Raw genomic sequence first — 27,574 nt, forward strand, 5'->3', positions numbered from 1 at the left:
TACAAGGAAGTCAGGATAACATAAATAGAGTTGTCTCTGTTGCTTAGTATTTTCTCCCTTCATCTGACCCCATTTAAAAATGTTTGTTCCTGACTTTGTAAATACTAATATTCATTGTCTGATAACATAGGATATAATTCTACAAACAGTACAAAATTAGAACAGTAATAATACCATTGTCCTCTTTTATGAGGTAATAATTTGATTCCCACTAAATGAAAATAAAGACAATCTAATAAAACTAAGAATAAATGCTCAGAAAAATAATTATATTTATTATTTCACTGTCCTCACTTAGAGAATTTCTCTTCTGAAGGGGGCTTCTTAAGAAAGAAGTCTTGATGAAGGATTTGTAAATATAATTAGTAAACATCTCCAATTACAAAAATGGTCTTTTCAGCCTTCAAAGGAATTTTACTATCTCCAGGGTTGTTAAGGTTAGTCCCAGTTGTCCCTTTGTTTTATTTAGTCTCAACTCTTGCCATAACTCCAGAGAAGTAGTGCCTGATTAGCAGTAGTTAGAGAAAGGAATCAATTTACGTTATCTCCTCAGTTTAATAAGCATAACAATTCTAATCACAGCTTCTCTGCTTGTTGCTTCTCCTTAAGTTTTAGAATGTAATATAGACAATGTTTCTACAAGGTCGTAATGAGGACAGATATAGTAATTATAGCACCATATTAAATTTTTAGAAACTTTCTGGGAACTAGAGATAAAACATTGAAGGGGGAATAAAACAAAAAACTCTGCTTTTATTTTTAGGGGGTGAAAGGGTAGAGATATTTATGAAAATAAATATTATTTATCATATTAAAATATAATAAATGCTATAGAAAAAAATAAGGCTGTGGAAAGAATAAAGATTTCTGAGAATGAGTTTTAATTTCATATTCGTTGTCCAGTGAAGGCTTCACATTTGATAGGTGAGCAGTTGCAGTCTTTCCCCTCTCTGGCTTTCAACTTCTTTTTATAGATCTGTTCCTATAATATCCAAACTCCAGTAACTCTCTGTTATGAACAGGAGTTCTAATCATTGAGCATCAAAATATTTTTCTATTTTTCAACTTCCTATCACTTATGTGATGATTTATATTCTTTCAAAGTTTGATTTCATGAAAACCATAAGACTCTCCTTTTATTATAATATTCTGTCAACTCCTGTGCTGCTTACTTGCTTTTTTTTTTTTTTTTTGCTGTTACTTGGAAAAGCTTTAATCCTGATTAAATTCAACTAACTTGCTATTCCTTTGCTATCATTTATTCAGCTGAAAGTGGCTGGAGAAACACACACACACACACACACACACACACACACACACACACACACACACACACACACACACACACACACACACACACACACACACACACACACACGAGAAACTGGTCTCATATACTATTTATGACTATGACCACAAGAGGGCTCCTCTTTTTTTTTTTTTTTTTTTAGCTTGTAAACTAAATTTCTATTTGAAGATATGTCACATCTATCTACCCATTTGTAACTGAAAATAATAATAAAAACAGACAATTTGAGTGTTCTTCATTCCGTGAATATCTCAATTTTGTAAGCTCTCTTTAAAATTCATTTTCTTATAATATGTCTGCTCACTGTGTATTTTATAGATTGTTGATTTCCCATTAGAATGATAAATTTGGTGTCTGTTCACAGTGATTGGTATTTAATGTTAATTAATGAAGATGAGAATACTCATTTGCTGAATAATATTGTGATATTTAAAATGCTTTTTAAAGTGTATTTGGAAACTGATATACAAGTTATATATATTTTAGATGATGGGATAAAATATTTCATAATAGCTCATAATTACAATATCTTTACATTATATCTCTGCCATTTCTAAAGTTTTATTTTATTCTATTTTTTGAGACAGAGCCTCACTCTATCATTTGGGCTGGATTGGATTGCAGTGGTACAATCACAGCTCACTGCAACCTTGAACTCCTGGCCTCAAGCAATCCTCCAGTGTGGGCCTCCAAAAGTGCTTGGATTACAGGTATAAGCCACTACACCTAGCCTATCTCTCACATTTAAATTTGAATTTAAAAATTCCCTGATACTCTTATTTAAACATTTGTTAGTGAAGAATGGTTTCTTAAAAGTTTGAGATTAAAAAATAAGGAATGATTATATTCACTGATAAGATCTATTTACATTTCTAAAGAAAGATTTTTTATATATATAACCAACATATTTTTATCTTTTTGAAATTATCTTACTATGGAAGTAAGAATCCAGAAGGCAGGAATATTCTTCTCATTTATAACTATGACATTTTTCAATGGAAAGCATAAGATGAATCTTTAATCTCCTTGTTAGGGAAGAGACAGTATATCAGAACAGAATGCTAAATATGTAATTTTGATAGATTGAGTAGGATTAATACCTAGTCAAGGAAACCCTGTGTGTTTGCACATTTAGCAGATCATTTGAGCTATTAGAAAGTTTCATGTAATATATCATTTACTTAACTTGTCAACTCTAAACCTTTTTGAGCGAAATCATTTAACTCTCAGTAATAATGAAGAATGAAGAAGAAAGTACAAATAGAGCAGATGGTAAATTATTAACATATGCCTATGTGAAGTCAGCTTTAGGGCTACTATACATCTTTGTTATGGGGTACATGAGAGAGAACAAATTCCATGCTAATGTCTCACTCAACCTCTGTTCAGTGTAGCTCTTTTTTGATAACACACAGTTTACTTTTCTAAAAGTTGATAAAGGCTTATGCATACAATAAGAAAAAAAGTGTCTTAATTGAACTATCAGTTGGAGTTGGGAAAGGAGAAACCTGGTTGGGCGCTGGGATTAAAAATATTTGTGAAAGACATTAATAGCAAAGCAAAATGAGAGGATAATGATAAATATTACTAAGATAAAATAGATAAATTGTAAATTTTCTGCCATATGTACAATGCTTATAAGCCTTGGGGTGAGATCGGTCTGTGTTATTAGCCAGAAATGTCTAGTATATGTTTCTTCTCCTCTGTCTATTGAAGCATCCATATTTCTTCAGCTCTTCTTAAACAAATTCCTACCCTTTGCTTGTTGGTTAAAATAAACACAGTGCAGTTTAGACTCTATGAGCATAGACCCTGATACCAGAGTAGCTTGAGATAGTTTCCTCATTCTATTGTCATGGTAAGTTCCTTAAATTTCCTTTGCTTCAGTTTCCTCCTTTGTAAAATGCACCTAATAAGAATTTCTACTTTATAGATTATTACAGTGATATTAAATAAACTTCTACTTGAACGCACCATAATCATTTTTGGCAAGAGGAATACTTTTTTAAAAAATCCTATTTTGTTCCTTCAAAAAATGTAAAATAAGAAATTATTCTTTATTTTTACTAACTTGAAAGTCTGTTACAGAGATTACAAATCCCAGCTATTTCAGGAGAGCTGGGCAGGTTCTGGGAAAACAAGTACCAACAAGGTATATTATTTTCCAGCACCAACAACCTGGTGGGAAGTCCTTAATCTGTGGTTCCATCAGAGTATTTTCTAACACTGTGCCCCATGAGCCCAGAAATTAGAAAGCATGTGATATTAGATGTGGTGCTCAAGGCTTTGTCACTACATGCTGACTTCAGTCAAGAACAAGTCAAGGTAATTTCCTCCGTCTCATGGACATTTACTTCATGAGTATCGGAGACAAATAATTCCTGGAGTTAATAAGTGAGTTCATGTTCTAGCTAGTCAGGGAGAATGACATGCAGATCAAAACATGCAGTCACTAGTGGAATCTTCGACCTCGTTAAGTTCCAGGAGGCAGTCCTTTTGTAGCTGAAGTCTCTTTTAATATAATCCAGACAAACTTCCAGGTTACTGGTCCACTAAGACACATATGTGCTACAAATTGGGGATTCTAATTATTTTAAAAATTTTGATTCAAATACATTAAAATGGATTTAATGAATACATTAAATGGATTCAATTCATTTAAGCATTCAAAGAAATTAGGTGCACTTAGTCTCTCAAGTCACCCACTTGGCCCTCTTCAAAGTGTACTTTCCTTCCTTTCTTTTCCTTACTGCTTTAAAGCTTTTTAATAAACTTTCACTCCTGCCTGCCCGGAAAAAAAAAAAAAAAAAGAAAAGAAAGAAATTGAAATATTGCAGTTGCTCATAAAAAAGTAGAGAGTACGGAGATAGACCAAGATGGCTCAATAGAACCCACCGGAGATTGTCCCCCAACAGAATGCCAAATTAAACAACTCTCCACCCAAGAAAGCACCTTAAAGAGAATTAAAAAATCAGGTGAGGGATCATATTACCTGATTTTAACATAATATCAAGGAAAGAGGCAATGAAGAGTGTGGGAAAGACAGCCTTGCATTGCCAATGTTGCTTCTTTCCTATACTGTGTCGGTGCCTGGTAGGGAGAGAATCTGTGTACTTGGGGGAGGGAGAGTAAAGTGAGTGTGGGGCTTTGCTTTAGAACTCAGCACTGCTCTGTCACAGCAGAACACAACCCAAGGCAAAATTCTGCCAGTACTCAGGAAAAGAGCATTTAGAACAGTCCTGGGCCACTGGGCAATTTTCGACCCTAGCTGGAAGAACTAGCTATGGCTCCACCATTAGCTGACTAAAGTGGACTGGGGCCCAGAATACATTATGGGACTCAGGCCACTAGTCCTTGGGCAAGCCATAGAGTTGCTCTGGTTTTAGGAGGCAGTAGAATTAGGGGTCTGACCCAGTGTGACACCAACTCCGGTGGCCAAGGGAGTGCTTGTGTCACACCTCTCCTAACTCTAAGCAATGCAGCTTGGGGACCGATTCTTTTTGCTTAGGGCAATAAGAGGGAAGAGTACAGGGAACTGTCTTGCAACTTGAGTACCAACTCAGCTACAGTAAAATAAAGTGCTGGGAAGATTTCTGAAGCCCTGGATTCCAGGCATTAGCTCCTGGATGGTATTTTTAGGCCCACCCTGGACCAGAAGAGAACGTGCTGCCCTGGAGGAAAGGACCCAGTCCGGGCAGCATTCCCCACCTGTTGACTAAAAAGCCCATGGGCCTTGAATAAACATTAGCAGTAGCCAGGCAATAGTCACCACGGGCCTCTGGGAAGGCTCAGTTCTGTGCTGGCTTTACAGGTGACCCAGTGCAGTGCCAGCTGTGGTGGTCATAGGAGTGCCCAAGTTGCCTCTCCCTCAACTCCAGGCAGCCCAGTTCAGAGACTTTTTGTGATTGGGAAGAGAGCAAAAGACTTTGCCTGGCAGCCCAGGGAATTCTCCTTTGCCTTACCCAAGCCCAGCAAGGAGGTGCCTCCGGAAGTCCAGCAAGAGTTGCAGTGTCTCTGGGCTTAGGGCGCCCCCTTGTGCTGATACAGCTACGGTGATGACAGAATTTCATCCTTAACACTCAATGTCCTTAGAATACCTTCTCAAGAAGGATGGACACAAACAAGCCCAGACAGTGAAGACTGAAATAAATACCTAACTCTTCAGCGCCCAGGCATTAGCAGAAGTGCACAAGAGTCAAGAACACCCAGGAAATATGACCTCGCCAAATAAAATAATTAAGGCACTCATGACCAATCTGAGAGTGATGGAGATATGTAACCTTCAGACAGAGAATTTGAAATAGCTGTCTTGAGAAAGCTCAACAAACCAAGGTAACAGAAGAAAGTCAGAATTCTATCAATCAGATACATTTAACAAAGTAATCAAAATACTTTAAAAAACCAAGCAGAAATTTTAGAGTTAAAAATAAAAATCAATTGATGTGCTGAAAAAGGCATCAAAATCTCTCAACAACAATATTGATCAAAGAAAGAAAGAATTAATGAGAATGGAACAGAATAGAGAACCCCAAAATAAATCCGTTCATTTTCAGTCAACTCATTGTCATTCATACCTTTACAAAGGTAACAAGAACATACATTGTGGAAAGGAGAGTCTCTTCAATAAATGGTGCTGGGAAAACTAGATACCCATATGCTGAAGAATAAAAATAGATCCGTAACTCTAGCCATATACAAACATCAAATACAAATGGATTACACACTGAAATCTAAGACCTCAAACGATGAAACCACAAGAATATAACATTGGAGAAACACTCTAGGATACTGGTCTGGACAGAGATTTCTTGAGTAAAACCTAAAAGGTGCAGGCAACCCGAGCACAAATAGACAAATGGAATCTCATCAAACTAAAAAGCTTCTTTACAACAAAAGAAACAATTAACAAAGTTTAGAGAAAATCCATAGCATGGGAGGAAATATTTTCAAAATACCCATCTGACAAAGGATTAACAACCAGAACATATAAGGAACCCAACTCAATAGGAAAAAAAATCCAATTTAATAACGGGCAAAAGATCTGAATAGACATTTCTCAGAAGAAGACATGCAAATGGCTAAAAGTTATGAAAAAAACACTCATTAGAAAAATTCAAATCAAAACTACAATTAGATATTATCTCACCCCAGTCAAAATGTTTTTTATCCAAAGGACAGGAAATAATGAATGCTGGTGAGAATATGGAGAAAGGGGAACACTCGTACACTGTGGGTGAGAATGTAAATTAGCACAACCAGATGGAGGACAGTCTAAAAGTTTCTCAGAAAACCGAAAATGTAATTACCATATGATCTAGCAATTCTACTGCTGGATAAATGTCCAAAAGAAGGGAAATCAGTATGTCAAAAAGATATCTGCCCTCTTAGGTTTATTGCAACTCTATTCACAATAGCCAAGATATGGAATCAACCAAAGTATTCATCAATAGATGAATAGATAGAGAAAATATGGTTTGTATACACAATGAAATATAATTCAGCCATAAAGAAACATATAAAATCTTGTTATTCGCAAAAACATGGATGAAACTGGAGATCATTTTGTTGAGTGAAATAAGCCAGGCACAGAAAAATGCAGCATATTCTCACTCCTAAGTGGGAGCTAAAAAAAAAAGTTAAAAGATTTGAACTCAAGAAGAAAGAGAGTAGAATAATGTTTACTGGAGGATGGAAAGGGTAGCAGGGAGAGTGGGATGAAATGGAGTTGGTTAATGGGTACAAAAATACAGCTAGATAGAATGAGTAAAATTTAGTATTTTTTAGCACAGTAGCATGATTGTAATTATCAATTGATTATTGTATATTTTAAAAGAACTAAAAGAGTGAATTTGGAACGTTTCTAAACACAAAGAAATGACAAACGCTGTAGGTGATGGATGGTCCAATTACTCTGATTTGATCATTATACATTGTATACCTAAATTACAACCTCACATTTTCCACAAATATAAACAACTATTATGTACCCATAGTAATTAAAAATTAAAAAATAAAAGGAAGAAATTAAATCCTTTAAGTAATTTTAACTGCTGTAGTTTTTTAAAAGATAAGAATATATAATTTTTTAAAAAATAAAAATTACATTAAATTAAACTTGTGATTAAAAACACAAAAGATTTCTTAAATGATGCTAAGATACTGAACATTAACTCAAATGGTCTTTTACCTAAAGATGACATCATTCTCAGGAGGAAATTAGGTTTACAATAGAGAACTTGAGATCGAATTGGAACTTCTGTTTATAACTAAAAACTGAACTTCTCTATCTTTCATTCAGGGTAATACAGGCATTACTTGTTGAATATTAATGCAATCAAGTTGATATCTTTGAATATTCTTATAACACCAGATAAAACCTGTATATGTTTTCTTTAAACCTTTGGAATGGAAGAAGGAAGAGATGAAGAGTAGCAACATACATTTAGATTGCTCTGTGCCTCTGTTTAAATGTTTTAATCTTATATCAACTATACTCCTTATTCAGGGCAATTGGGTTGCAGTAGGATGACTTGCATAGAATTAAAGTATGAGAAATTGGAATAACAAAATAAAAAACAGAATAAAGAATAGATATTTGTTATTAAGACAAGATAATATATTTATTGGTAATATGTCTAGAGGTAAATATCTCTGGATGTAAATTCAGCAGTAAGTTTAAAATTTAAATGATTTTACTTTTTACTTGTAAGAATATGTCCTAATGAATTAAACATAAGCAGGTATAATGTACAAATGTTTGTCTATGTGGTATTTTTCTAGTTAAACTAAATGTCAAAAACAGAATGTTAAAAAATTAATTATGAAATATTAATGCAGGCTAATAATAATAGTAATCAATGCCCAGGTGTGTATTATATGTTGAGTTAATAAATTTTATAACTAAAGATACACTACTATTTGGCCCCCTTGATATCCATTTTCAACTTTCTACTTTCTTTCTCTGCTTCTATTGTAGAGTCTAAAGCATCTGGAATACTACTTTCATCCAGGTTCTCTAAATGGCAAAACTGTCCATATGATATAGTCCTGCATAATAAGGTGAAAGCAGAATATGCTGTAGTCTCCCCATTCCCCCGTCAGTTTGTTCCTGAATTAAGTGTAATTATGAAAGCTAGAATTGTGCCAGCCCTCTTAGGACTATGAGGGAGAGGCCAAGATAATCCCCTACATATTAAATAGGCCGTAAAATCAAACTGGTAAATCTATGTCAACAAATCAGCAAACTGTAGCTCCTAGCTTCCTATTTTAAGCGAGGATATATATGTACATCCTCACTTAAATGTGTATGTGTGTCTGTGTGTTTGAGTGTTTATATGCAATTTTTACCCTAGTCATGTTAACTCTATTGCAATCTTACCTATTCCAGACTAATATTTTTGCTTCATCTAATGTTTTTATTCAAAAACCATGAAGTAGACACATCTCATTTTTAGGAAGATAAATAATTTGCCCAAGTGCATATAAATGGGAGAGTTGAGATTTGAGCCAAGGTTTGTCTGTCTCCAAACGTAAATTCTAAGCTTGTCTACAGCTACCGAAATTCATGCTATGGAAGACCAGCTAATGATAAAATCATACAAGTGTGTTTTTAGGTAAACTGAATCTACTCTGTTCCTTTCTCCTCCAGCTTCTCAATGGGTTTGTCTAATTGAAAGTAGAGGCAGGATATTAGATGATGGGAATGATAAGGTTTGGCTGTGTCCCCACCCAAATCTCATCTTGAATTGTAGCTCCCGCAATTCCCACGTGTTGTAGGAGGCACCCAGAAGGAGATAACTGAATCATAGAGCAGGTCTTTCTTGTGTTGTTCTTGTGATAGTGAATAAGTCTCACGAGATCTGATGGTTTTACAAAAGGGAGATTTCCTGCACAAGTTCCCTTCTCTTGTCTGCCGCCATGTAAGACGTGCTTTCACCTTTCACTATGATTGTGAGGCCTACCCAGCCATGTGGAACTGTGAGTCCATTAAACCTCTTCCTTTTGTAAATTACCCAGTCTGTGGTACGTCCTTATCAGCAGTGTGGAAATGAACTAATACAGGGAGGTAAGAGATAGGTAGGGGGTACTTGTTATCATGGTTTCTTTTTTTCTGAGTCTACATTTTACAGTCCCTAAGTTCCTGTGAAAGACTATAACTTTAATAACTACAGCCTTTTCTGGGTTCTAAAAACTATTCTTCCCCTTGGCATTTCAGACATAGCAGTGGTAACAGCTTCATAATGTTTCTCAATTTAGGTACTTTTGCATCCTGTATAGTTCTCCTTAACCCTGTCAGTACCTTTAAAACACTCTGCTTATTAAGCCTGGTGGCAGCATGATCTTCGTACTTTGACAGCCCTATAAATGATAAAACCTGTGTGCTATATACCCCATTATATTTTTAATTACATTTAAGATTAAAATATTAAAAATTATATAAATATTTATATATGCTTCATTTATAATGTAGATCTAAACCTACATTCAAAAACACAAGAATAAAAAAAGTTGGAAGTTATCTACAGAGTAAATGGACAATAGAGTAGGTGGGAGCAGAAGTATTTGGACAATTTCCAACATAAACTTTGTATTGTCATTTGATGCTTAAAATATATAAAATAACTACCTGTACAAAATAGACTGAATAAAATTAGCACAATCATGAATGGCATTAAGATGCTTTAATTTCAAAGGTGAATCTCATTTTTTGTCCTAAAGAATGAAATTATTATTAGTTTACTAATTTAATCTATAGTTTTTGTTGATCATGTTTCCTACTTTTCATTCTGTCGCATTTTGAGAAACCAAGGCCTCCCTCTTTCTTACCTTATCACTAGGCAGAGATTTTTAACATGATTTCAGGACAAAAAGGAGACTAAGGATGGGAGAAATTTCAGTGCAACAATATATGGATAGAGGAAGTGTTTTGATGTTTTCCTATTTTGACTTAATTTTGGTTCTATTTTCATTTTACAAAGGATGCATGATTTCCCAAGGCTCAAGAGAACCGCCTGGCATAAACATTTGCAAACATTAGTCTGATTATCTAGGCTCTACTGGAGACAGATGAAAGGTGATCTGAGTTTAATGTATTGTATTGTCTCTGCTCAGGGTAAGATCACTGAGAGGAATCTGCATCCTGCCAGGCTGCATGTAGGTACTGGAAACAAAGAAAATAATGTTTACTGACAGTGATTCTGAGATGCAATGATCCAGCCATCTATGCTTATGAGACACAATTGCTGTTACTTGTGTGATCAACACAGGAAACATTCAATTTTACACACCCTAACATCATACAGTAAATATTTAATTTAGGAAGCAAGTTTCTGGATATTGTATACTTTCTTTTGTAGCAGATAGGAAAAGTGTCAATTTGTAAAAACTCTTTACCCCTATTGATTAGGAATTTATTATGTAGGAACAATTCTTCTGTTTTATTTAGAATTCTTAATGGTGCAAATAAGGATGCTTCAGTCTTTCATCCTCAATAAAAAAAAAAATCACTGAACTTCATGAAAACAAAGGCCTCATCTCCCATGATTTTTAAAAATTATTTTTGAATTCAAGATAAGTATATACTTATAGGGAATAAGTTGAGTTTTAAAAATATGCTGCTGCTTCTTAATACTCTTCTCATATTATTATCATCTAAATATTTCCTATAATTTGTATATCTTAATCCCAAAAGTCCCAACAAAGACATTACTTTCCCTAAGCAGCATCTCCAGGAGTAGTGTGTGGATTGTGGTGGGTCCACAGAGCCAATAGCCAGAGCCATCAATCAATATGCAAAGACATAAGTGGCAAATTTTCAGGGCCACCACAAATTGATCTTACTGTGTTTCCTCAGTCAGTATTACATTCTGTAATGATATAGCCTTCTTATAGGTTTTAGTATGCTGCATAAGATAGTATCTCACAGTGTTTTACTCCATCCAAGGATATAAACTCCTCTCATTCAGAAGGCTTATTAAAGTAGCCATCATGCCAACTCCAAAATCTATGCTTATTCATCTGACATAAAGCATATCTACAGAACACGAATCCTTGCACAGTTGTTTCTAAATCATTTTAGAAGTGAAACAAATAAATCAGCCCAGAAAATTCCAAGGCTAGCAGTTTGCTTTTCTCCCTCTTTATTTTCTCTACACATCTTAGATATTTCAGACTGGAAAATATAATTCAATCAAATTGTTAAAAGGTTAATATGTTTATTACTATTACTCTAATCATGAATCTTTAGTAGTCATCAGAAACATTTCATATTTTTATTAATCAAATCTCAGGTTTGAAGTGAGTCGGATTGTTCCTTTTTTACATTCTTTTCCTTAAAAGGATCGTATCAAAAATCGGTGTGTTACACTGCAATTATCTTATGTGACTATAGCACTGTTAAAAATCATGAATAATTATTTTAAGAATATTAATCAAAATATTTGTATTGAAAATATCAAAGGGAAATGTTCCACAATTTAAATCAAAGTATTGGGAAAATTATCTCACATATCGCTGAATATTATTGCTTATTTGTCCTACATGTTTTAAACTAGAAAGACATATTATGCAATTCCAGCAGGCAATTGAGTAAGACTACCTAGATTTAGATGTAAAATTTACAAATTTCTAATTTAGTGACCACGAGTAAGACATCCCTGTGAACCTTAGTTTTCTTATTTGCAAAATAGGCGATGCAATATAAACCACCATATAAACTCATTGACAGACCAATTAGCATGCATAGAGTCCATTTTATAGAGTCCTGCCACTATTTTGTTTTTGGCTTAAAAAGTTGTTAATTTAATATTTGATATACAATACTATTTTTGTATCACATAGAATATGTGAATGATTAACCCCATGGGATAACAATTTATAACATTGCCATTCTGCCAATGGTGGATAATTACAACGAAAGTTTATCCATTGTTCCCGAACAAATTATTGCAGTTGTATGATGTTTAAGAATAAGAGTGAAATCATTATCTCTAGTGTTGTTTTTAAAAATTCCAAGATTTTGATAACACTGTGAATCTGAGAATAGCTGGCAAGTAGAATATATTAAACCTATAACAAGGGTTCTAGTGGAGTTGTGGAAATAACTATTCTATTATAGGCTTTGCTGATCCTGTAGGAAAACAAATAGCTAACATTTAAAGGTTCCATATAGAGAACAGTCTAGCACTTTGGCCCACCTGGATATATTTCTTCTTATGAAGCTACACATATTATTGATACTAGCATACAGAAATGGGCAAAGAAACATAGTATTACATGAATATAGTATATTCCTATCACCCTCATTGCAGTGATCTTATGGAAAGTTTGAATAAACAATTAAGTCATGTGTTCTTTAATTCAGGAGGTGAGAAAGGCTTGAAAGCTTTAGTACAAATGTGCTCTGTTGCAGGTGAAAGAAGAAAAGAAAGAACACTACTGGAAAGCTTTCAGAATTTCTATGTAGATATACGTGATGACAGTAATAGAATTATGCAACTTTATTACCTCTCATATTTCTTGAAAACTTTTATTTTGTTTTGACTGAGTTGATGTTTAAGCATTGTGGCTACACTCAGCCAGTAGGAGAAGATGTCACTGCAAAAGACATGAATCCATACCATTGAATTTGGCTTGTGCATTCTTAAAAGAACCCTGGGGTCGCTTATAACATGTTCCCTTGTAGTTAAAATAGAGTTAGTTATGACTACATTAGCAAAGGGAAGGACAGTTGTGCAATTTTTACCTGTCAAATCCTATGATACTTTCCAGGGGAAGAAGCAGAGGAGAAATCATACCGATGTTGTTACGGTTTGCTGAGTAAGTAATACTGCCAAAGCAGGCTATTCTGTCAGGGTGAGTTAAATGAGGTAATAAATGGAAACTGATGGAGCTTATGACAAATGTGAAGACGACACACAAGACTGTCTCAAAGAAATACAGTCATTCTTGTCTTAGCTCATTTATGCTGCTATAACAAAATGTACCATGAACTGGGTGGCTTACAAACAATAAAACTTATTTCTCACAGTTCTGGAGACTGGGAAAACCATGACCAAGGCACTGGTAGATTCAGTATCTGGTGAGGGCCCATTTTCTGGTTTATAAATGACATTTTTATGTTGTGTTCCCACATGTTGAAAGGGGCAAAGTGCCTTTCTGGAGCCTAAGAGTACTCATCTCATTCTTGAGGGCTCCAGCCTCATGAGCTAATCACCTCTCAATGGCCTCACCTTCTAATGGCATCATATTGGTAATTAGGTTTCAACAGATAAATTTAGGAGAGGCACGAAGACTCAGACCCCAGCAATACTCTAAACAGCTTCTCTCAGGCTTATTGCAGACAATGGGTGACGTAAAGCAAAGCTGCCTAAATTACTCCTTTTTCCAGTAAAAGAAAATAGGTCTCCTGCTTACTTAAAGTGTCTACCTAAAGACTTCGCCTGAATGATCTGGATTTAAGGATTTAAGGTGTGATGGGGCACACTCTAACATAATCGTTGACTGGTTGGAGCTACCATTTGACTCATGATATTAGGATTATATTCATTGTTGTTGTTTCTGAGTGTGGTCTGGGGAACCCCTGAGAAAAAAACAAATGATAAATTTTAAGATGAGGGCTCAGAATTGACAGTTATTTACATCTATATTCTATGAACAAAAGACAGTTATATTATGTATTGGTTGCCATCATTCTTTCACTTGAAGCCAAATCGTTTCAATCTCTGTTTCTGTGGCCACACTCTATCTTGTTTTATGTTGTTTTGTTTTGTTTTTCAGACAAGGTCTTGCTTGGTTGCCCAGACGGGACTCGGAGTGCAGTAGTGTGATCTGGCTCACTGCACTGCAACCTTTGCTTTCCAGGCTCAAGGAATCCTCCCACTTTAGCCTCTTGAGTAGGTGGGACTACAGGTGTGGGCCACTATGCCCAGCTAATTTTTATTTATTTATTTATTTATTGTAGATACAGGGTTTCACCATGCTGACCAGGCTGGTCTTGAACTCCTGGACTCAAGCAATCTGCCAACCTTTGCCTCCCAAAGTGCTGGGATTACAGATGTAACACACTGGACCTGGCCCTTTCTCTCTCTCAAAATTGCTTCTACTTCTCTTATAAGGATACATGTGATTGCATTTAGGGTCCAAAGAATAATCTAGAATAAGCATTTTCTCTAAAGATTCTTAAATGAATACAGTCAATGCCTCCCTTAATGACAGGGATATGTTCTGAGAAATGCATCTTTCAGCATTTTCATTGGTGTACAAACATAGAGTACTTACACAAGCCAAGATGGTATAGCCCACAACAAACCTAGGCTACACAGTACAGCTTACCACGCTGAGGCTACAAATCTATACAACATTTTACTATACTGAACACTGGAGACAACTGTAACACAATGGTAATTTATTTATTTTTATTTATTTATTTTTAGATGATAGAGTCTTGCTCTGTTGCCCAGGCTGGAGTGCAGTGGCACAATCTCGGCTCACTGCATCCTCCATCTCCCAGGTTCAAGTGATTCTCCTGCCTCACCTTCCCAAGTAGCTAGGACTGCAGTCATGCACCAGCACACCCAGCTAATTTTTGTATTTTTAGTAGAGACGAGTTTCATCATGTTGGCCAGGCTGGTCTCAAACTCCTGATCACAGGTTATCCACCCACCTCAGCCTCCCAAAGTCCTGGGATTACAGGCGTGAGTCACCATGCCTGACCCTTAAATATATTTAAACATAGAACACGCAGAGTAAAAATACGGTGTGAAAGATAAAATGTGGTCCGCCTGTATAGGACATTTAACATGAATGGAGCTTTTAGAACTGCAAGTTGCTGTGGGTGAGTCAGCAAGTGGGTGCTGAGTGAATGTGAAGGTCTAGGATATTACTGTACACTACCGTAGACTTCATAAACTCTGTATACTACCGTAGACTTCATAAACACTGTACACTACCATAGACTTCATAAGCACTGTACACTATTGTATACTTTATAAGCACTGTTCAATGCTGTATACTTTATAAGCACTGTACACTACCATAGATTTTGTAAACACTGTACACTACCATGGACTTTATAAACACTGTACACTTAAGCACTACTAAATTTATTTAAAAATATTTACTTTCTTCTATAATTAAACTTAGCTTACTGAAAGTTTTTATGTTATAAACTTATTTTTTTTTACTTTTGACTCATACTCTTATAACATCTGAAAACACAAACACATTGTACAAAAATATTTTTCTTTATATCCTTATTCTATAAGCTTTTTCTAGTTTTTAAATTTATTTTATTATCAATTTATTTTTAAACTTCTTTGTTAAAAACAAGACACAACCATGCAGATTCACCTAGGCCTACACATGGCTAGCATCATCAACATCAGTTTCTTCTACCTCCACATCCTGTCCCCCTGGAAGGTCATCAGAGGCAATAACACTCAAGGAGCTGTCATCTTCTGTGATAACAATGCCTCCTGAGGGACCTGCCTGAAGCTGTTTTACAGTTAACCTTTTCTTTTTCTTTAATAATAAGAAAGCATACACTTTGAAATATAGTATGTTAAATATTAGGTGATGGGAATTTTTCAGTGTCATTATAATCTTATAGGACCACAGTCATACCGTGTATGCAATCCAAATTGTGACAAGAAACATGACTGTAAGATACTTTTCCAAATAAGGTAATATTCACAGGTGTCTGGGATTGGGACATTTTTGGGGCCATCATCCATTCCACATAAGGCAAAGGCCAAAGTCAAATGGTGGGCGACAGACTTCATCCATTGTAAGGATATGGCCATAGTGTAAGTTTACAACACAACAAGGGGCTACTAAAAAGTTGGGACCAAAAAGAAAAAAAAGAATTGCCATCTTTTACATAGTGAGTCATGGTATGCAAATTTTACATTTCCCTAATATCAAAACGTCCCCAAATCTCACTGAACTGTTGGTGTCAGGCTTAAAGTCTAGGTTCGCATGATCTACAGACAAGTTATCCCATTTTTAAAAATTTTCAAAGAAATTTTTTAAAATTTTTGTAGGTACACAGTGGGTATATATATTTATGGAGTACACGAGATATTTTGACACTGGCATGAAATGCAAACTAAGCATATCATGGAGAATGGGATAACTGTTCTCTCAAGTATTTACCTTTTGGGTTACAAACAATCCAATTATACTCTTCAAATTATTTTAAAATGTAGTTATTATTGACCACAGTCACCCTGTTGTGCCACCAAATAGTAGATCTTATTTATTCTTTCTACTTCTCGTACCTATTAACCATCCTCACCTTTTCATCCTCCCCCTCACTACCCTTCCCAGCCTCTGGTAACCATCCTTCTACTCTCTACGTCCATGAGTTCAATTGTTTTGATTTTCAGGTCGCTCAAATAAGTGAGAACATGTGATGTTTGTCTTTCTGTGCCTGGCTTATTTCACTTAACATAATGATCTCCAGTCTCATCCATGTTGTTGCATATAGCAGGATCTCATTCATTTTTTGTGGCTGAATAGTACCCCATTGTGTATATGTACCACATCTTCTTTATCCATACACTAATTACAATTATGGAATCTTAGCATAAACTAAACACACTCTCACTTTAAAAGGGAAAACAAAGAGGAGGTGCATATTATACTCTCTGAATATTGTGAAATCTTGCTGAGAAAATGTTATTAGGTTGTGGAAATTTTCCTTAACTTAATTCTGCTTTTGATCCCCGGGAAGGGCTTCTCCAACCACTTTTCTTTATAGTTTGAATTTGCTTTCTGGGGAGATTTCCTTCCCTATAATATGCTGTTTATTCAAAGAGATCACTGAAAAATATGCCCTTCAATCAACATTTTCAAAATATTTTCTTCTTGCAGAATGCTGGGGGGCAGGGCAGAGATATTTATCACTTTTTACATTTCCCATCAACTTTACTCCAGACTGGCAATTCTTTTGGAAATACAACTTTCTCAAATATTCATTAGCTTCCTTGATTTTTGATTCAAGTCTACTCTGTAGCAAAAGCCAGAAGCAAAATTTATGTCCCAACCTCCCTCTCTGTCTAGGCTTGTTTACTCCAACTATGGGCGTGCCATGGCTGCTAGGAGACCTAAAGCCTATTTATCCTGCAGAAACTATCTTCTGGGGAAAACCTGAATTATTTTAGAAATTTTAGTCAACATTTTCATAATAACAATGTTGATTTGGTCATATCCTTTAGGTTATGTCTTAATGTGAAAATATTTAACCGACATGAGAGTCTGAACATAAAAAAAGTTTTATTTTCCAAACTAGCAAATTCTGGTCCCTGCATATTAATCTCTAAATTCTACTTTGAAGCTTTTCAGTTCTTTTCTGAGTTAATTTCTGAGTTAATATCTTTCTTGGAGTATCACAATATCCCATATAATCAATATGCTGCCTGGAAGACTGTTTAAGTCTAAAAGCTCATTTATACATTTTCTACCGTCTAATTTACTGCAGGTGAAGAGTTGTACTAAATAATTTGCTATAGCAAAACATGGATTGCCCTTTTCCCAGCCTACTATTTTCCTTTTTGCTGTGTTATCCCAACCTTCTCTAATTATTTTCTTGTCATTTACTAACTTCTTTTAATAGTGTCCCCATCTCCAGCACCTGGCACAAAATTACTGCTACATACTTCAAGGTTGTCTTATGGTAGCTTACCTCCCCGGGTATTAAAAAAAATGGATTAATCTGGGGATTTATCATTTATAAAAAGTCATTATTTGATTTTGAAAACATGAGAATACTGTATTAGTCTGTCCTCATGCTGCTAATAAAGACATACTTAAGACTGGGTAATTTAGAAAGAAAAGAAGTTTAATTGACTCACAGTTCCACGTGGCTGGGGATGCCTCACAATCACATTAGAAGGCAAATAAGGAGCAAAGTTATGTCCTACATGACAGCTGTCAAAAAGGGAACTTGTGTAGGAAATCTCCCCTTTATAAAAGCACTGGATCTCCTGAGACTCATTCACTATCACGCACACAGCAGAGGAAATACCCACCCCCATGATTCAATTACCTCCCATCAGGTCCCTCCCATGACACATGGGGATTATGGCAGCTACAATTCAAGATGAAATTTTGGTGAGGATATTGTCAAATCATATAAAATACCATAGCAACTAACATACACAAATGTGAGGGGAGCTACACAGTGAAGGTCTGGAAAAAGAAAGTTGTAGTATCAGAGAGCTGTTGACTATTCCAAACTAAAGCATTGATACAGAGATATGGACTGTGTGCAGTTGCTATAATCAAGTTATCTTCTTTTCAGCTGCAAACTTTGAAACTGGTGCTTCCCTTGAAAGGCAGTTGTTTATATTACAAAGATATATCAGTTTATACAGATCAATTAAGACTTAGTAGATTGCCTGTCTATTTGTTTTCCAGAGACAACATGATTGACTAGCCAATGATATATGTCTCTGAGAGTCAGACTATTTTGATTACTGCTTTGGAACTACTGTTCCTATTCACCAAATCTTTGACAATTAAAATTAACTCATCTCCTGGATGGCTGTTGTGAAACCTTGATTCTTGTCTTCTTAGTTTAAAAGAATTTAAACAAGAGACATACAGCAAAGGAGATACAGCATAGAGTAATTTATTGCCAGGAGAAAGAATACTCTAAAAGTTAGGTGAAGAATAGACAGTAAATACTGAGAGACAATTCAGGGTGGGCTGCTCATAAGGGTGAGACCACAAACCTGACACTAGGAAAACTCCCTTTATGGGCGCTGTATTAGTCTGTTTTCACACTGTTATAAAGAAATACCCAAGACTGGGTAATTTATAAGGAAAAAGAGGTTTAATGAACTCACAGTTCCACATGGCTGGGGAGGCCTCACGATCATTGCAAAAAGCAAAGGAGGAGCAAAGGCATGTCTTACATGATGGCAGGGAAGAGAGCGTGTCCAGGAGAACTGCCCTTTATAAAACCATCAGATCTTATGATACTTATTCACACTCAGGAGGACAGCACAAGAAAAACCCACCCCTCTGATTTATTTATCTCTCACTGGGTTCCTCCCAGGACATGTGGGAATTATGGAAGTTACAATTTTAGATGAGATTTGGGTGGGGACACAGCCAAACCATATCAGAAACCTTACATAATTATTCATAAGGGAATGGGAAGAAGTGTTACTAGTAAGCATGTTATTATGGGTGGTCCACTGGGTGCACATGTGCAGTAGCTGTACATGCTTTTTCATACATTGGATATCTCATTAGAATGTTAAATCTCCACCCAGGGGTGTATTTTTTACTATTATAATGAGTAAAAGATCAGTCCAAGGTCAGGTAAAATTAAAATGCACATGCTCTCTATAGGGAGAATTTCCTACTGAAGATAGCTTTGCTTGAATGATCTTGACTACAATGTGAATGCTGGGGCTTATTTTGCTGACTATATGGTCACCATGGTTGTTGCATCCAGAGGATGTGGTTGCTTCTTTGACCACATATCCTGCTTCAGTGTCACTCTGTAATTTTATTATCACAATTGCATATCAGGATTCTAGTTTAATGTTAATAGTTCCCACTAGAGTTTCTGTCATACAGAGAAGAGTAAACACAGAGCACATTAAGGACACTGGGGTGCCTATCAAAAATTTCTAACTTGCAGTCATGGTGAAAGACGATTCTTCTGGACCCTCTTAGGGTGGGTGAACAAGTCTTTCAGACTAAATCCAATTTAGCATCCCCTGTCTGTAAGCCTTTGAAACCTTCCTCTATCCAGCCAGTATGGGAATTTTAACTTTATTTAGTTTAGGCCACCTTTGAGTCTATGTGTCAGTCAACAAACAAAACAATTAGAGCCTTTTGTAACACCTTCTGCTAAATTATTGATTCCAAAATCTCTGTTTAGTAAGTTGATATCAGTTTCAGGGTTGTGGCCAAGATGGCTGACTACAAGCAGCTACTGTGCATGGTTCTCACAGAGCGGAACAGAAGGGGTGAATAAACCTTCAACTAAAGCATTCAGGTACTAGCATTGGGACCAATCAAACAAACAACTTGATCCATGGATAACAGAGCCAAAGGAACCTCCCCCACCCAGGGAAGTGGTGAGTGAATGTGCAATCCCAGGAAACCACGCTTTACCCACAGATCTTTCCAACGCGTGGGTCAGGAGATCCCCTTTTAAACCTACCCCACCAGGACCTTCAGTCTGACTCATAAAACTATGTGGAGTCTCCACAGAGTAGCCACTTGGGCACATGTGGAGGCCCAGGAGATTTAGATACTCTGGCTTTCTGGACTTCCCGGCAAAAGTAGCTGCAAATTTAGACCCCCTCTACATACCCCCAGGAAAGAGGCTGAATCCAGGGGGCAAAATAGCAATTGTCTGCAGGCCCCATTTCCATGACACATCGCAGTGTAAGACCCTTTGGCATGAAGTTCCAGCCAGCCACTGGTAGCAGTGTTGTGACTATCTGGGACGGAGCTCCTAGGGCTAGGGACAAGCTGCCATCTTTGCTGCTTGGGCAACTTAGCTCTTCCAGCCTTTAGGCTTTACAGAGTCCAAGCAGACTGGGGGTGGAAGCAGTAACCCAACACATCACAGCAGCCCTACTTGGCCAGACTACTTTTTAAGCAGGTCCCCAATCCCATTCCTCCTGACTGGGTGAGACCTCCCAACCGGGGTCTCCAGCTACCTCATACAGGCTCATTCAGGCTGGCAACAGGTCTGTACCTGCCGGGGATACAGCTCCCAGAGGAGGTGGTAGGCTGCCATCTTTGCTGTTTTGCAGCCTTCAATGGTAATACCTCCAGTGAAGGTAATACTTCCACTGGGAAATCTGGGGTGACTAGGGACTGTAGCAGGCCTCAAGCATACTGCAGCTGACCTACAGAAAACTGAGCAGATTGTAACATGGGTGCCTGGTTCTGTATCTTTTCACTAGGCAGATTGCAACATGGGTGCCTGGTTCCATATCTTTTCACCAGGCAGGTCCTCCAGGCCTGTGCATCTAGCCATTCCTCATCAGTGCTACTGAGATAGTAGCAACTTGGCAACTCACTGGACATAGCCTCCAGGGGCAACTGAACTGTCCCTGCTACCCTTGGACTAATGAAGGAGCCAATACTCTAAGTACCATATCCATACCCCCAACAAGCTACAGTTGACCCAAAGTGAGGAGGCCAGTCCATCTACCAGGAGTCCCACACTTCCACCACTGCTCATCACCAGACAGGGAATCCATGGCTTGGGGCCACAGCAAAGACCCACCATCGTGGGTGGACTGCACTGAGCAATTGCTGACCCACATCTCTCTTGGATGGAGCCCCCAGGAGATAAGCAAAGTGGTGAAGCAGCAAGCCAGCTGATAGGGAGCCCAGAGGGTTTGATGTGGGACTTTCTGTAGTGGAGCATGATCAAGGATGGCCATCTCTGTAGGCTCAACTTGCTCCCATAAAAGACTTTAGTCCTAGGGGAACTGTCAGACCTGATCTTTGCAGGTGATCTTGCACATCAGATGGGGATGGTCCAACCTGAGTATTCCTTGGTCTGCTGGCCTCTCCTGGAGCCCCAGCCTGGCCATGCCTGCTTACAGGGAAGTCTCAGGTGCCCTGGGGGCCCAACACCATAGCTTCTGTGGTGGTGGAACATGCCTGACTAGTGAAGAGCTCCAACAAGGCAGCCCCTATGGCCATGTACCACCCTGCAGGTTCCCTCACCCAACTGCAGCTTCCCTGGAGCCCACAGCAACTTCCCACATCACTTTGCTGGTATGTGTCTGCATGAGCAGGTTTTGGTTTACTTTCCCTGCCAGCACATAGGAGTGCAATAACTCCCAACCTTCACTGACCACCACTGCAGATGGATTCTTGACAGGTACAGAGCCAGAAAGCCCTGCACCCACCAGTGACCCACATTTATACTAATGCTATGTAAAGAACAGGGGCCCTTCCACACCCTGAGCAATCACTTCTGTTTGTGGGGCACCAAGAAGGCACCCAGACTCACACTGGCCAGTATTCTGCCCCAAACCAACACCATCTTCAGTTCAACAGCACACACAGTTCCCAGAAATGACTCCCTGCTTCTCCTTCAGCTGCCTTGCCTCTACCACTGTGTTGAATGCCCACAGGGAGGCAGGCAGCCCTGCATCAGCTAGCACTCTGCTGCAGCTGCCACCTTGGTCCTCCCAGCACAGTAGACTCCAAACCTCAAAAAGACAGAGAACAAAGTCAAAACTCAATACAAGTCCTGCAGATTTTGAGCATGCAGTCCAGGAGTTGGGAACTGAATGTAATGCTGGCCCATGAAAACCTTCCAGAAATAAAGCCAGTAGGCTAAATCCAGCTTGTACCACAATCAAACCCCAAAGTCATCAAGTAGAATTTTAAAAAAATCCAAAGGACAGCAACCTTAAAGATTGAAGATAGATAACTCCACAAAGATAAGAAATAATCAGCACAAGAATACTAAAAACTCAAAAAGTCAGAGTGCCTTCTTTCCTCCAAAAGGCCACATCACTTATCCAGCAAAAGTTTGGAATCAGACTGAGGCTGAGATGGCTGAAATGACAGAAGTAGAATTCAGGTATAGACCTGAAAAAGTTTACTGAGCTAAAGGAGTAATTGTATCCTAATGTAAAGAAGTTAAATAATTATGATAAAACATTACAAGAGCTGACAGACAAAATAACTAGTATAGAGAAGAACATAACCAATCTGATAGAGCTGAGAAACACACTACAAAAATTTTATAATGTAATCACAAGTATTAATAGCAGACTAGACCAAGCAGAGGAAAGAATTTCAGAGTTTGAAGGCTGGCTTTCTGAAATAAGACGGACAGACAAAAATAGAGAAAAAAATAATAAAAAGGAATAAACAAAACCTCAGAGAAATGTAGAATTATGTGAAAAGACCAAATCTCCCAGTGATTGGTGTACCTGAAAGAGATGGAGAGAACGGAACAACTTGAAAAACATGTTTTAAGATATCATCTATGAGAATTTCCCCATTCTGGCTAGAGAGGTAAAATCTTCAAATTCAGAAAATGCAGAGAACCCCAGTAAGATATTCCATAAGAAGATCATCCCCAAGACACATAATCATTAAATTATCCAAGGTCAAAATGAAAGAAAAAATGTTAAAGGCAGCTAGAGAGAAAGGCCAGGTCACCTACAAAGGGAAGCCTATCAAACTAACAGCCAAACTCTCACCTGAAACCCAACAAGCCAGAAGAGATTGAGGGCTAATATTCAACATTCTTGAAGAAAAGCAATTCCAAGCCAGAATTTCACATCTGGCCAAACTAAGCTTAATAAGCAAAAGAGAAATAAGATCCTTTTCAGATAAGCAAATTCTGAGAAAATTTGTTACCACCAGAGCTGCCTTATAAGAGTTCCTGAAGGAAGCACTAAATATTGGAAAAAAAGACAGATTATTACCAGCCAAAACAAAGAGACACTGAAGCACAAAGACCAGTGACACTATAAGGCAACCACATAAACAAGACTGCAAAATAACCAGCTAACATCATGATGACAGTATCAAATTTACCATAAATGTAAATGGGCTAAATGTCCCAATTAAGAGACATAAAGAGGCAAGCTGGATCAAGAACGAAGACACATTGGTATGCTGTCTTCAAGAGACCCATCTCACCTGTAATGACACAAATAGGGTCAAAATAAAAGGACAGAGAAAAATCTACTAAGCAAATGAAAAATAGAAAAAAAAGTTGCAGTTATAGTTTGAGACAAAATAGAATTGAAACCAACAAAGATCAAAAAATACCAAGGACATTACATAACAGTAAAGCGTTCAATTCAACAAGATCTAATTAATTATCCTAAATATAAAGACACCCAACAAAGGAGCACTTAGATTCATAAAGCAAGTTCTCAGAGACCTTCAAAGAAACTTAAACTCTCACACAATAATAGTGGAGACTTTAATACCTCACTGACAATATTAAACAGATCATTGAGACGGAAAATTAACAAAAACACTCAGGACCTGAATTCAGCTCTGGATCAAATGGACCTGTCTACAGAACTCTCCACCCTAAAACACCAGAGTATACATTCTTCTCATGGCCCCATGGCACAGACTCTAAACTCAATCAATAATTGGAAGTAAAACACTCAGCAAATGCAAAATAACTGAAATCATAACAAAAAGTCTCCCTGACCATAGCACAAACAAATTCAAAATCAAGACTAAGAAATTCACTCAACACCATACAATTACATGGAAATTGAATAATTTGCTTCTGAACAACATTTGAGTAAATAATAAAATTTAGGCAAAAATCAAGAAATTATTTGAAACTAATGAGGAAAAAGATACAACATACCAGAATCTCTGGAACAGAGCTAAGGCAGTGTTAAGAAGGAAATTTATAGCACTAAATTCCCACATCAAGAAGTTAGAAATATTTCAAGTTAACGATCCAACAACTAAAATAATTAAAGAACCAGAAGCAAACAAATCTCAAAGCTAGCAGAAGACAATAAATAACCAAAATCAGAGCTGAACTGAAGGAGAAAGAGACAGGAAAAACCATTCAAACAATCAACATATCCAGGAGCTTTTTTAAAAAATTAGTAAAATAGATAGACCACTTGCTAGAATAATAAAGAAGAGAGAGATTTAAATAAACACAATTACAAATGAAAATGTCAGTATTATCACTGACTCCACAAAAAGACAAAGAGCAAACAGAATATTATGAACACTTTCTGTACATAGACAAGTCTTGAAAAAAATAGATAGATTCCTGGACACATACACCCTTCCAAGACTGAGCCAGGAAGAAATTGAATCCCTGAACAGACCAATAGTGAGTTCTAAAATTGAGACAGTAATAAATAGCCTACCAACCAAGGAAAAAAAAAAAAAAAGCCCAGGACCAGAAGTATTAACAGGTGAATTCTAACACATATATAAAAAGAGCTTGTATTATTCTTATTGAAACTATTGCAAAAGATTGAAAAGGAGAGATGTCTCCCTAACTCATTCTATGAAGCCGGCATTATCCTGATACCAAAACGTGGCAGAGATACAACAACAACAACAAAAAACTTTAGGCCAACACCCTTGATGAACATCAATGTGAAAATCCTCAATAAAATACTAGCAAACAAAATCCAGCAGCACGTCAAAAAGCTTATCCACCACGATCAAGTAGGCTTTAACCTCAGGATGCAAGGTTGGTTCAGCCTGCACAAATCAATAAATGCGATTCATCACATAAACAGAACTAAACACAAAAACCACACAATTATCTCAATAGATTCAGGAAACGCTTTCAACAAAATTCAACATCCATTTATGTTGAAAACTCTCAATAAACTACATACTGAAGGAACATATCTCAAGATAATAAGAGCACTATATGACAAAGCTACAGCCAATATCATAGTGAATGGGCAAAAGCTGGAAGCATTCCCCATGAAAACTGGCACAAGACAAGTATACCATCTCTTACCACTCCTATTCAACATAGTATTTGAAGTTCTGGCCTGGGCAATCAGGCAAAAGAAAAAAATAATAAAGAACATACAAATATAAAGTGAGGAAGTCAAAGTATCCCTTTTTGCAGATTACATGTTCCTATATCTAGAAAACCTGATAGTCTCAGCCCCAAAGCTTTTTAAGCTGATAAACAATTTTAGCAAAGTCTCATAGTACGAAATCAATGCGCAAAAATCCCTAGCATTCCTATACACCAACAATAGTGAAGCTGAGATCCAAATCACAAACTAACCCTTTTTTTATTATTATTATACTTTAGGTTTTAGGGTACATGTGCACAATGTGCAGGCTTGTTACATATGTATCCATGTGCCATGTTGGTTTGCTGCACCCATTAACTCGTCATTTAGCATTAAGTATATCTCCTAATGCTGTCCCTCCCCACTCCCCCCACCCCACAACAGTCCCCGGAGTGTGATGTTCCCCTTCCTGTGTCCATGAGTTCTCATTGTTCAATTCCCACCTATGAGTGAGAACATGCGGTGTTTGGTTTTTTGTCTCCTTGCGATAGTTTACTGAGAATGATGATTTCCAGTTTCATCCATGTCCCTACAAAGGACATGAACTCATCATTTTTTATGGCTGCATAGTATTCCATGGTGTGTATGTGTCACATGTTCTTAATCCAATCTATCGTTGTTGGACATTTGGGTTGGTTCCAAGTCTTTACTATTGTGAATAGTGCCGCAACAAACATACGTGTGCATGTGTCTTTATAGCAGCATGATTTATAATCCTTTGGGTATATACCCAGTAATGGGATGGCTGGGTCAAATGGTATTTCTAGTTCGAGATCCCTGAGGAATCGCCACACTGACTTCCACAATGGTTGAACTAGTTTACAGTCCCACCAACAGTGTAAAAGTGTTCCTGTTTCTCCACATCCTCTCCAGCACCTGTTGTTTCCTGACTTTTTAATGATGGCCATTCTAACTGGTGTGAGATGGTATCTCACTGTGGTTTTGATTTGCATTTCTCTGATGGCCAGTGATGATGGGCATTTTTTCATGTGTTTTTTGGCTGCATAAATGTCTTCTTTTGAGAAGTGTCTGTTCATGTCCTTCACCCACTTTTTGATGTGGTTGTTTGTTTTTTTTCTTGTAAATTTGTTTGAGTTCATTGTAGATTCTGGATATTAGCCCTTTGTCAGATGAGTAGGTTGCAAACATTTTCTCCCATTCTGTAGGTTGCCTGTCCACTCTGATGGTATTTTCTTTTGCTGTGCAGAAGCTCTTTAGTTTAATTAGATCCCATTTGTCAATTTTGGCTTTTGTTGCCATTGCTTTTGGTGTTTTAGACATAAAGTCCTTGCCCATGCCTATACACTGAATGGTATTGCCTAGGCTTTCTTCTAGGGTTTTTATGGTTTTAGGTCTAACATGTAAGTCTTTAATCCATCTTGAATTAATTTTTGTATAAGGTGTTAGGAAGGCATCCAGTTTCAGCTTTCTACATATGGCTAGCCAGTTTTCCCAGCACCATTTATTAAATAGGGGATCCTTTCCCCATTGCTTGTTTTTGTCAGGTTTGTCAAAGATCAGATAGTTGTAGATATGCGGCATTATTTCTGAGGGCTCTGTTCTGTTCCATTGATCTATGTCTCTGTTGTGGTACCAGTACCATGCTGTTTTGGTTACTGTAGCCTTGTAGTATAGTTTGAAGTCAGGTAGCGTGATGCCTCCAGCTTTGTTCTTTTGGCTTAGGATTGACTTGGCGATGTGGGCTCTTTTTTGGTTC

Source organism: Hylobates moloch, unplaced genomic scaffold (genome assembly GCF_009828535.3).
Source record: "Hylobates moloch isolate HMO894 unplaced genomic scaffold, HMol_V3 SCAFFOLD_17, whole genome shotgun sequence".
Classification (NCBI taxonomy): Eukaryota; Metazoa; Chordata; class Mammalia; order Primates; family Hylobatidae; genus Hylobates; species Hylobates moloch.